The sequence below is a fragment of the Paramormyrops kingsleyae genome, chromosome 19 (assembly GCF_048594095.1).
Source record: "Paramormyrops kingsleyae isolate MSU_618 chromosome 19, PKINGS_0.4, whole genome shotgun sequence".
NCBI classification, from domain to species: Eukaryota; Metazoa; Chordata; class Actinopteri; order Osteoglossiformes; family Mormyridae; genus Paramormyrops; species Paramormyrops kingsleyae.
Window position 1 is genome coordinate 29301970 of NC_132815.1, and position 13439 is coordinate 29315408.

A 13439-nucleotide genomic window follows, 5' to 3' on the forward strand; every position below is an offset into this window, starting at 1 on the left:
ACTGTCCACACTCAGGCATTTAATGATCATGTCTTGGCCTACAAGGAGTCTCTTAATGAGGTTAAATCCCTGTATTACTCCACACTTCACCATCACCAGAGGTCAGAGAAACCCCAGAGCCCTGTTCTCCACAGTCAATAAGTTACTCCAGCCAACTAAACTCTTTCCACTCACCCCCTCAACAGATCTCTGCTGTGAGTTTCTTAACTTCTTCCAAAACAAAATTAGCACTATCTATAGGCTGCTTAAATCACTCCCCACGACCACCTTGGGTGACATCTCCACTTTGCCTAAAACATCGGCTCAGTCTCTTTCTGCTTTCTCAGCTATTGATGAGCATATTGCCCATGACCTTGTCACTAAGGCTAGGCCCACCACCTGCCTCATGGACCCCATGCCCACCCCACTAGTTAAAATCTGCCTGCCAGCTCTCTGTTCCATTCTTGTCCATATCATAAACACATCTCTTCGCACAGGCTTGGTGTCCTGCTCTCTCAAAACTGCAGCTGTCACTCTAGCCTAGACGAATATTGCACTTGATCATTTTGCTTGCACTGCCTCTGGTTTCCTCAACTCTGGCTAATACACAATTATTCTTACTTCCTCCCTCACCCCTTCTGGGGTGTGCTCCCTGGAGCACAATGTCGTTGAAGAATTTATGCCTCTGCTGCCTGCAAGACAACTACCTCCACCTCCGGCAACTACCCTCCAACCTGCCTGCCCTTGGCTCAACACGATGCCTCGCCATCCATCCTGCGGCTGTGTCTCTATTAATCCTGCCATCGTGCATCAAGCACCACGTGCCTGCACCGGTCGGCCGCTGCATTGAGACATATATTTCAACCCCTGTATTAGCTTAGTCATTTCATCTTGTTTGTTTGACTCATCTGCCGGCCCCTGGAGGATGGGCTCCCCCTTTGGGTCTGGTTCCTCCCAAGGTTTCTTCCTCTTAGGGAGTTTTTCCTTGCCACCGTTGCCTTTGGCTTACTCAATGGGGGGTCCTTACGAGGCAGAAATGTAAAGCGCATTGAGACAATGTAATGTTGTGATAATGCGCTATATCAGGGGTCTCCAACCTTTTTACCTCTGAGAGCTACTTTTACAAAATGAAAATGGCCAAGAGCTACTCAGTTTTGTAACATTTATTCTCATAGCTTATTTCAACCCAAACAAACTGAATAAGCTTATTTACCTGAACATTATCTAAATGTTGGCGTCCACAACTCACATTTTGTATTTAAACACAAAAAATATTTAGTTAACCTGCATCTGCATTTTGTATTTCTGTATGCATTTCTTTCTAGTGTCTCACATTAACTGAAATTTGAATGCTGTCAAAACAATGCAATTACAAATACACAGATATTGTTAGTTATCCACTTGTCATTTTGTTATCTGTCCACATGTCACTGTATCACTTCACAAAAGTATTCACATGTCCAGTTGTATGTGTGACATGTATTTAGTCTTTTTCAGTTAGTGAGATGACTGGCACTGAATGGAGTCAACAAGAGAGGTGTATGGTGGAGTATAGCCACTTAGGTTCACTCTTATGGAGTCATTTAAATGTTCATCTGTCAGTCTTGTTCTGAGCTTTGATTTCATGACATTCATGTCAGAAAAGGCTGACTCACAGAGGTATGTAGACCCAAACAAAGCAGACATTTTCAGAGCTGCTTGGTGAAGATTCTTATAATTACCTGGCTCTACTAAGCTCCAGAAATGCTGAGAATGCTGTTGAGACTTAAGTTGCACATTATTTTGAAGGTTTATAACCTCAATTTCAATTTCTACAGGATCAACACAGAAAAGTTCAGCCATCTGTCCTGAAATCTCACTTATGTCCACATCCATGAAGGGGTTGGCCATAAATGTCACACAGGGCTCAAGTTTCTCAAAGTCACTGAATCTGTCTGCAACCTCCTGTCCAAGCCTTGACAAGAGGTCACAGTACTTGGAAACATTTAGAATGCTGGCTGCACCCATGTGACTTTCCAACATCTTTGAGACAGAGGGGAAGTGCTGAAACCTTTTGTTTTTCACTTGCTGAATGTACAATGACAGTTTTGCACTGAACGCTTTAACAGCACTGATCATGTCAGATATTTTTTTATCTTTGCCTTGCAACTGTAGGTTCAGGTGGTTAATTTTCTCAGTTACATCTGTCAGAAAAGCAAGATCAAGTAGCCACTCTGCATCAGATAATAGGCTGGTATCCTCCTCCCTCGTTTCCATAAATGCCTTGATTTCACCCAGCAAGGAAAGAAAGCGCTGTAGTATCTTACCCCGACTTAGCCATCTGACTTCAGTGTGGAGGAGGAGATCCCCATACTCTGCAGAGTATTCCTCCAGGAACAGCTTGAAGCTCCGGTGTTGCTTTGCCTTTGCTCGAATGGAGTTGATTATCTTAACAACAGGCGCCAGGACATGATCAAATGCCATAACTTTTGCGCATATAGCCTGTTGATGAATGATGCAATGATAGTTCAGAAACTTGGGAAAGTCCGGGTCCGCTTTGCAGTGCGCAATAAATCCTGAGTGGCGACCCATCATAGCAGGTGCTCCGTCAGTTGTCACAGACACCAGCTTTTCAACAGGGATTTTTTTTTCTACAAAGTACTCTTTTATTGCGTTATAAATATCAACTCCCTTGGTTGTAGTTTTCAGTGGAAGTAAGGTCAAAAACTCTTCTTTGGTGGAAAAGTCATCAAACACCATCCGAATGAACACAGCAAGCTGGGCTGTATCACTGGAATCAACAGACTCATCGCACTGAATTGAAAACCATTTGCACCTGTTCATGTCCGATTCCAGCTGTTTTACCGCATCCGCAGACAGCACAGACACTCTCCTTGCCACAGTATTTGCACCAAGTTGTACATCGGCAATAGCGGACAAAATTTCTGTCTTACTTTTATGGTCCCTGAATAACGTGTCAGCCACCGCGGTCATAGCCTCCTTTACAATACTGCCATCGGTGAAGGGCTTTTTGTGCTTCGTTAAGATGTGCGCCACTTTAAACGAGGCCTCCGTTGCTGCATTGGCCTTCTTCGTAGGTTTGGTGAACAGAGATTGTTGTCTTTTAAGCGTTGCTTTCAGCTCCTTTATCTTCTCCTTTCGTAGATTGCTACCTTCAGGAAAGTCCCGTGAAAAGTTGCTGTGGACCTGGGTGAAATGGCGCTCCACGTTACATCTTTTACCGACTGACACGCTTGCAGCACAGATCAGACATACACACTTGTCATTTACATTTGTGAAACAAAACTCTGTTTCCCACTCTTCATGAAAATAATAAGTTTTCTGCCTCTTTTTGGTATGGCTACCTGCCGTGGTCATGGTTGCTGCCCATCTCACATCACCACCCCTGACTCATCAAGCTTGACAGCAGCGCAACTGTTTGATTGACAACTAATGGGCAAATAATGATTATTACGTGCCGTAAGTCTGGGGAACGTGCCGTAAGTGTTACGTGCCGTAAGTTCAGGAGGATATGCCTACAGGACGTCCTGCCCACTCGCCCATTGGTTAACCGCTCCCTCGACTCCGCCTTCTGGACCTGGCCCCGCCTACCTTGCCTTCGGAGCAGTTTCCAGTTCATCGACAGAAGAGGCTGCAGCTTCGTCACTTCGGCTGTCCGCTGTTCGCTTCTCCCTTTGCTTTTGGTTTGATTGCTCGTGTATGACTGTTTTGTTCTTGATTTCCGATTTTCGCCTCGTCCCTTATTGTACCTTCGCCCTGGTTTTGACTGCCTGCTTTGTTTTGAACTTTCGCTTGTACTCCGACTTCGCCTCTTTCATCTCCCCTCTGGATACCTTCGCTTCGGCTGTGTGTTTGTGTGTTCTACTAGGTGTGTGCAAGGAGTGTCTGCCCTTTTTGTTCTTCGTAAACGTGGGATTACTATTTGTTTGGTTAGGTAGTTAGGCTTAGGCATTGTCGTTTCGTTTAACCCATTTTGTGTTCACTTAGGATTAGCTTAGCTTGGGGTTATATTCGGTAGATGTGTTTTGTTTGTTTCTTTGGCCTTTGTCACTCCTGACGTTCGTTACACCTAGTGTTTGTGAAGTGTCTGTGAAAAACTATATATAAAAAAACTATAGACTCCCTTTGTGTCCCGTGTTCCCTTCTAGCTATGGTTGTCAAATGAATGTAGATTCGTTAACCCTTCGGCGAGCTACTTGGAGAGGGGTTGCGAGCTACTGGTAGCTCGCGAGCGACGTGTTGGAGACCCCTGCGCTATATAAATAAAATTGAATTGAATTGAATTGAATAGTTCTGACAAAAGCTGGAGCAGCCACTGATGATTTTAAAAACTATCGTCCCATTTCCAACATGCCTTTTATTTCCAAACTTCTTGAGCGCACTGTAGCCACGCAGCTTCAAGATCACCTGACCTCTTGCAACTCATGGGAGGAGTTTCAGTCTGGATTCAGGACAAAGCACAGCACTGAGACGGCCGTGGTCAAGGTTGTAAATGACCTGCTCATTGCTGCTGACTCGGGCCATGTCAGTATTCTCCTGCTTTTAGACTTCACAGCTGCTTTTGACACGGTCTGCCACAACACACTGCTCACCCGGCTGGAAACACTGTTGGGCATTACAGGCACTGCACTTGCCTGGTTTACATCATATATCACGGGTACGCAACAGTTTGTATCTATTGGTGATTTCAGGTCCCCTAGTGGTGTCCCACAAGGTAATGTCCTTGGCCCCCTGCTCTTCATCATCTACCTCTTCCTTCTTGGTCACATTCTATGTCATTATGGCTTAAATTTCCATTGCTATGCCAAAGACACGCAAATTTACATTCACACCAAGCCCTCTCATCCATTCCCTCCCTCGAATCTGGTCACTTGCCTCAACGACATTAGTAACTGGATGACACATAACTTTCTCAATCATGACTAGACTGAAGTCATTCTTATTGCCACACCAACACTGCTGAAGAAGATAAATCAGTCACAGTTTTCCATGCCTGGCTATTTCACCACTGCTACCTCAGAAGTTAATAACCTAGGTGTCATCTTTGATTCTTCACTGTCTTTTGATTCCCATATTAAACGTGTCTCCAGAACGGCTTATTTCCATCTAAAAACCATCTCCAAACTCTGCCCCTCACTCACCTTTGCTACTGCTGAGACCCTCATTCATGCCTTCATAACCTCCAGACTCGAAAACTGTAATGCCATGCATATTGGTCTCCCAGCAAAATCAAGCTGCCTCGCCAATCTTCTCTCCTTATACAAACCCACCCGCACCTTACGCTCTACTGTTGCTCACCTTCTATCCACCCCCTCTGCTCATCTTCGTTCCATGGGTGACTGGCCATTTACTGTAGTGTGGCTGGCCCTAAACTCTGGAACAATCTCCCACTTGCACTACATACATGCACTTTACTTTCCATCTTCAAATCCAGGCTCAAAACTCACCTCTTCACTCTGGCCTACTCAGACTACTCTTGACTTTTTGTGATTTTCTTTTATATTTATTTTATGTTGTTTTGGTTGATGTCAATCTGCCGCTGGTGTGTCTCTTAATCGATGTGTCTTTGTCTCTACATGCTACCTATTTGTTGTTTATAGTCTAACTACTTTTATATTTAATATTTTGCTTTTACTGTACAGTGTCCTTGGGTACATTGAAAGGCGCTTCAAATTAAATGTATTATTATTATTGTTTGGCTGTGTCTTATCCAGGCTTGGATGGACTCTAGCTAAAGTGATATCCCCACAGGCTTCCTCCATGGCCCACAGAAGATTTCCTGCTTAACTGGGATTCCGGTCATAAACTTTCCACCGCCATGCCGAGAAGAATTCTTCTATGGGGTTCAGAAATGCGGAGTATGCTGGCAAGAGCAAATTAGAAAACATGGAATGATCAGTGAACCAGTTATGTACAGCTGCAGCTCTGTGGAAACTGAAATTGTCCCAAATCACAATGTATTGTGATAACTCTGCCCTTCCAACCTCATTTTGTTATCATTGCTCAACATTTTCAAAAAGATGATCAAGGAAATTTAACAGATGTGTTGTGTTGTAAAGGCCATGAATGGCATGGCGGTGGAGATCCCCGTGTTCGCTTAAGGCTGCACACATGGTCACATTTCCTCCCTGCTGCCCAGGAACTTCACAATGGCCCGATGGCCAGTAATGTTGCAGCCTCTTCTTCTTTTGGTGAGGCTAAATCCAGCCTCATCAACAAAGATATATTAATTTGGCTGGTCACTGGCATCAAGTTCAAAAAGCCTCTAGGAAGAAAGGAGAGTGCTAAGCACACTGTACAGGAAAAAGTTGGAATTTAGTGCATGTTCACTAAATCAGTACCGTATTGTTTACTGCATCATAACCTAGTATTACAGTGTGAGGTTGCAGTGATCTTACCTGTATATATTGCAGGCGTTGGATCTTGATTCTGTCCGAATTCCTTTCAAAAAGGACCTTTCTCACCTGCTTCATGTTTATGCTGTTACAATGTAATATGCAGTCAATAGTAGAAATGCTGATGTGATTTATACCCTGGAATGTTTCTGATCCTCCATAACACTGTTATGAATTTCCCTTAAGCAAATAGTGTTGTTGGCCACAACCATATTTACTAGCTCTTGTTCTTCTTCATCCAACAGGAGTCATTGTCTGCCTCCACCATGAGGTCAACTTTCACTCTCATTGTCAAATCTTGGACAAGCATATGGTCAACCACAGTTGCACAAATATCATCTGATATTACAGTTCTTCGCCTTCCTCTCCCTCTTCCAGCTCTGTCTGTTATCCATCATAGATTTATTGAAAAACAGCCATAGTAAACACTAGGCATGTAACGATGAATCACAAACTGGTTAAAAATCCATGTAAATGTATGATGATTTAACGGGGTTAACCCCGGCTGATGTGGAAAATGAATTGCTACTTTATGAGTACTTCACAGTACTTAACAGGAAAACTGGTGTAATATTACATTTGATTTCACAACGTCAGTTCGATGTTAGATGTCATTCACGTCAACATCATACGTTTTTGGTTTTGACCAAACGGGAGATGGTGAGCGAATTTGAAATTGAGGACACACCCCCCAATCTTAAATCGGCGGTGTGGCAGCATTTTAGTTTTTCAGTAATCACAAACGAAAACAGCGAGAGAAGCACAGACAAGACAAAAACTGTGCAAACATTGTAAAAGACTGATAACATACACAAATAGCACAACGAACATGCTTAAGCATGTCCACCGCCACCACAGTTAGCTCAATTCACCCCGCCAGAGCGAAGATTATTAAAAGGGCAAACCATGTTAAAAAGCTGCACATGAAAGCTTTAGTTTATTTGGTAAAACTTTATATTAAGTGCACCTTCATAATGCATTCATAGAACATTCATAAGCAACATGCAAGTACACTTTAACATCATAACATCCCTTAACAGCATTATATTAAATGATTATACAATTATAATGTTTGTTATTATTACATAATGTTTGTTGTTAATATACACCTTTCAAAAAAATTTAAGGAACGCTTGGAAAACACATCAGATCTCAATGGGGGAAAAAAATCATGCTGTACTGTATATCTATACTGATATGGACTGGGTAATGTGTTAGGAACAATGGATTTAGGTCAGGCGAGCATGGGGGGCAGTCAACGGTATCCATTCCTTCATCCTCAAGGAACTGCCTGCATATTCTCGCCACATGAGGCCGGGCATTGTCGTGCACCAGGAGGAACCCAGGACCCACTGCACCAGTATAGGGTCTGACAATGGGTCCAAGGATTTCATCATGATACCTACTGGCAGTCAAGGTGTCGTTGTCTAGCCTGTAGAGGTCTGTGTGTCCCTCCATGGATATGCCACCCCAGACCATCACTGACCCCCCACCAAACCGGTCATGCTGAACAATGTCACAGGCAGCATAATGTTCTCCGCAGCTTCTCCAGACCCTTTCACTTCTGTCACATGTGCTCAGGGTGAACCTGCTCTCAACTGTGAAAAGCACAGGGCTCCAGTGGTGGACCTGCCAATTCTGGTATTCTATGGCAAATGCCCATCGAGCTCCACAGTCCTGGGCAGTGAACACAGGGCCCACTAGGGGACGTTAGGCCCTCAGGCCACCCTCATGAAGTCTGTTTCTGATTGTTTGCTCAGAGACATGTACACCAGTGGCCTGCTGGAGGTAATTCTGTAGGGCTCTGGCAGTGCTCTTCCTGTTCCTCCTTGCACAAAGAAGCAGATTCTGGTCCTACTTATGGGTTAAGGACCTTCTACGGCCCTGTCCATCTCTCCTAGAGTAACTGCCTATATCCTGGAATGTCCTCAATGGCCTTGAGACTGGGCTGGGAGACACAGTAAACCTTCTGACAATGGCACATATTGATGCACCATCTGGAGGAGTTGGACTACCTGTGCAACCTCTGTATGGTCCAGGTATCACCTCATGCTACCAGTAGTGACACTGACTGTAGCCAAATGCAAAATTAGTGAAAAAAAACTGTCAGAAAAGATGAGGAGGGAAAAATGTCAGTGGCCTCCACCTGCTAAACCACTCCTGTTTTGGGGGTCGTCTCATTGTTGCCCCTCTAGTGCACCTGTTGCTAATTTCATTAACATAAAAGCAGCTGAAACTGATTAACAACCCCCATTGCTACTTAACAGACTAGATCAATATCCCAGAAGTTAAATTGACTCGATGCTATACTCTGATTGAAAAGTGTTCCTTTAATTTTTTTGAGCAGTGTATATTACAGCTGTTAAGGGATGTTAGGATGTAAAGGTATACATGCATGACGTTTATGAATGACTTCTGAATACTTAATGAATACATTATGAAGGTGTACTGAACGTTTTATGAATGCAATATAAAAGCATTATGAAGGTGCAGTTAATGTAAAGCGTTACCGTTTATATATTTTTATATATATATTTTTATTTATTTTGATTTGGAATTTTTGAAAACAGTATTTCATAAAATTTCAGTTGCACTGTTAAGAAGAGGACACATTTTGCACAAATAAATAAAGGAATATTGTATCGTCATTTCGTATCGTGGATCATATCGAATCGTGAGTTGAGTGTATCGTTAGGCCTACATCCCTAGTAAACACACACACACAAACAGTAGTAGTTGAGCATCATGTGTGTAGCAATTTGACACACTGTGTTTTCAGATGGAGTGTTAAATGCTAATTGATCTTAAGCCCTTGTGTTTGATTAGAGCGAGGGGTGTTTTCTGATTGGTTGTTTGGCGATAATTGTGCTTTGCCAATGGGGTGTGTGTTTAAAGAAACCGATCTCTGATATGACACTAATGACAGGCACACAGTGTTTAATTCTGGGAATAGTGTGGTCAGTTTGAGGACTTAATTAAAGCATATGGTCATCTAGCTTATTGATCATGACATAGTGTTTTAGCAATTGGGAAAAATTGTAATATTCTCAAGACTATAGAGCATTTCTCAAAACAGTTCATGCATACAGCACAACCCTATGGTTTAGCTGCAAAGGGCTATAAGTTACCCAAAACAATTAACTCTTTCCTCAAAAGCACATAATTACACCAATGAATTAGTCAGTGCCACCAAAATAAAAAGTACAATCAGCATCATTTTAACCATTAGAGTCAGAATACTTAGATATACATTCAGTATGTCATTGCAACACCATAGGGCTCTACATTACAGAAGGTAAAGTTCACTGGCAAGAGAAAGCACTCACATGCAAATATAACTTCTTCACATCATGAGGCACAGTACAATAGCAAAAAAAAAACACAGCACCATATAACACGAAAACAGCAATACAAGAACAACAAAATAAAAAGAAAAGCATGTACTCTGTGAACCAAAAACACAACAATATCATATCACTGCAGTTTATGGAATGTAGTTTTGGTGTAAAGTCAACAATCTATCTCTGAACGTAGACAAAACAAAACAGATGATTGTCAACTTCAGGAGAGCACAGAGCGATCACTGTCCACTGAACATCAATGGATCCTCAGTGGAGGTTGTCAAGAGCACCAAATTCCTAGGTGTTCACCTGGCGGAGAACCTCTCCTGGTCTCTAAACACCAGCTCCATAACCAGGAAAGCCCAGCAGCGTCTCTACTTTCTGCAAAAGCTGAAGAAAGCCGATCTCCCACCACCCATTTTCACCACCTTCTACAGAGGGACTATCGAGAGCATCCTGAACAGCTGCATCACTGACTGGTATGGAAACTGCACCGTATCGGATCGCAAGACCCTACAGCGGATAGTGAGAACAGCTGAGAAGATCATTGGAGCCTCTCTTCGCTACACCTATCGCACCCGCTGCATCCACAAAGCCAGCAGCATTGTGGAGAACCCCACACACCCTTCACACACACTCTTCACCCTCCTGCCTTCTGGCAAGAGGTATCGGAGCATTTGGACCCTCACTGCCAGACTGTGCAACAGTTTCTTCCCCCAAGCTGTCAGACTCCTGAACAATCAGAGACTGGACTGAAACACACACACACACACACACACACGCACATGTAGGGTATACATATCCTTATGGGGACTGCTCATTCATTTCAATGGGAAAAATGCTAACGCTAACTATGACAATCTTAACCCCTACCCTGCCCTAACCATAACCATAATTAACCTAACAAAATACAAGAGTTTTTGCATTTTTAGTCTTTTCATAGCAGTCACCGATTTTTATGAAATAGAGTTTTCCCTTATGGGGACCAGGAAACCGGTCCCCATAAGGAAAAAAAACAGATATTTATCACTTTATGGGGACATTACAGTATGTCCCCATAAGGATAGGTAAACCCACTCGCACACACACACACCTTTATACAGTCCACTTCCTCAATTACTTTTTGCACAACCCATGGATTGCACTGTTGCACTTTACACTTAACATGTCTTACCTACTATCATCTCTTCTATTTCTTCTATTGTCTCGTGTCGCACTGTATTTGCAATGTCTGCACTTTTTGCACACTTACACTTTATGTAGTCCTGTGTCGATGTAGTGTTATATGTAGCACCATGGTCCTGGAGGAACGCTATCTCATTTCACTATGTACTGTATTACTGTATATGGTTGAAACGACAATAAAAGCTACTTGACTTCACTTGACTTAAATAATTTTGAAGCTTGGTTAACAGCTTCCTCTTGGTGTCCACAGATACTCCTGTTGGATTTGGTCAGTTCTTCGTGGTGGAATGCTAACACTACGCTGGATACTGTAGCTTTCAATACACCACAAAGTCTTGTTGTCCTGGTCACACATGTGCCAGTGAGATGCACACCAACAATTTGTCCTCTTTTGAACTATGATATGTCTCCCATTCTGTTGTGTGGATTGCAATATCTTATGTACAGCTGTACTATTGCTCTGCTACAGTGGTGGAGGAGAGATTTTTGAAGTGAGGGGCAGTGAGCAAAATGGTCTCTGGTTTGCAATTGCCAATCATCCAGAAATGGCCTATTAGTAGCATAAATAACAGATTTAGTTATAATTTGTTGCAAGTTTAAATTTACTGAGCCTCAGTATATTGTAATGTTACATATTATGTGAGGACACATTCATAGATTTACAGCCTTATTCTGAGACATAATTAACATTAGGTCAAATTTGGATGAAGTTGTTTTCTTTGTTGCAGTAACATAAATTAGAATATCAGAGATATAACATATGCTTGGTATAGATTAAACCTACAGTGGTACCTCAGAACTCAAACTTAATCCGTTCAGAACTCTGGAACGAATCCTAAAAGGTCGAGTTCTGATCGAATTTTCCCCATAAGAAATTATGGAAAACCAATTAATTGGTTCCCGGCCCCAAAAAATTACACCTAAATATGTTTTCTTTTTAGCATTTAAACACAAAATGTACCAGATAAAACAAGAAGAGCATATACTGTACTAAACACAACTAAGCACATTTATCAAAAAAGTAATTTGTAAAGTAAGAAAATAAATGTATCCAAACAATGTGTAAAGTAAAAAAAAAAAAAAAACAATGTGTCCTGCCCCGATCGTCCGCTACTTCCGGGTGCCACGCCCCCTCTTTAACCGCGTGTGGAATCCTCGTGTAATCAGCTGTTTCTGGTGTTCTGATGTGTTTTTTATCAGCCCTCTCGTTTGTAAATTTCTTATGTTCTTATGTTCGTCCAGTTTCAGTTTGTTTCCCCAGTCCGATCATTATATTATCCGTCTGCGTTTTGCCTGCCTTACCTGTAATTAAACCCCGTATTCCCTGATACACTGACGTCTGCGCCTTTGTCTCCTTTCCGTCCCCTCTCGGCAGGACAATATTATTATAATTAAATGTATTAATGGTTTATTATTAATATTAAAATAATGAATAAGAAATCTTTTTATTCTTTTATTTTTAAATGTATTTTATTACATTTATAACTCCTGTTGGAGTTTTTTGAGGAAGCTACTCAGGAAGTTGATGATAAGAAGGCCTATGATGTCATCTACTTAGATTTCCAAAAGGCTTTTGATGTTGTTCCCCACAAGAGGCTCTCACTTAAACTCAAAGCAACAGGTATTTTAGGAACTGTAGCGACCTGGATTGATAACTGGTTAACGGATAGGAAGCAGCGAGTAGTTATGAGAGGCTCAATGTCACAGTGGGCCTGCGTTCATAGTGGGGTACCGCAGGGTTCAATTTTAGGACCCCTTTTGTTCCTAATTTACATAAATGATATAGACACCAATATATACAGTAAACTGGTGAAATTTGCAGATGACACCAAGGTGGGTGGTGTAGCAGATACTGAACTAGCGGCTCAGCAGCTACAGCAGGATCTAAATTTAATTAGTGACTGGGCTGACACCTGGCAGATGAAATTTAACATAGACAAATGTAAGGTACTCCATGTAGGGAGCAGAAATATAAAGTACAGGTATTTTATGGGACCTACTGAAATAAAGGTAGCTGATTATGAGAAAGACCTTGGTGTGTATGTTGATGCTTCCATGTCTCATTCTCGACCAGTGCAGGGAAGCAATAAAAAAGGCCAATAGGATGTTGGGGTATATCTCCAGGTGTGTGGAGTTTAAGTCAAGGGAGGTAATGCTAAGATTATACAATTCCTTGGTGAGACCTCACCTAGAATATTGTGTGCAGGTTTGGTCACCATATCTTAAAAAGGACATTGCGGCCTTAGAAAAGGTGCAGCGTAGGGCTACAAGAATGATTCCTGGTCTTAGAGGAATGTCATACGAGGAAAGGTTAGTTGAGCTAAATCTGTTCAGCCTCAAGCAAAGGAGACTGAGGGGGGACATGATCGAGGTCTATAAGATTCTAACAGGTTTGGATGCTGTTCAACTGAATAGTTACTTCAGCATTAGTTCAAATACAAGAACTTGTGGCCATAGGTGGAAATTAGCGGGAGAACATTTCAAACTGGATTTAAGGAAGCACTTCTTTACACAGCGTGTAGTCAGACTATGGAATAGT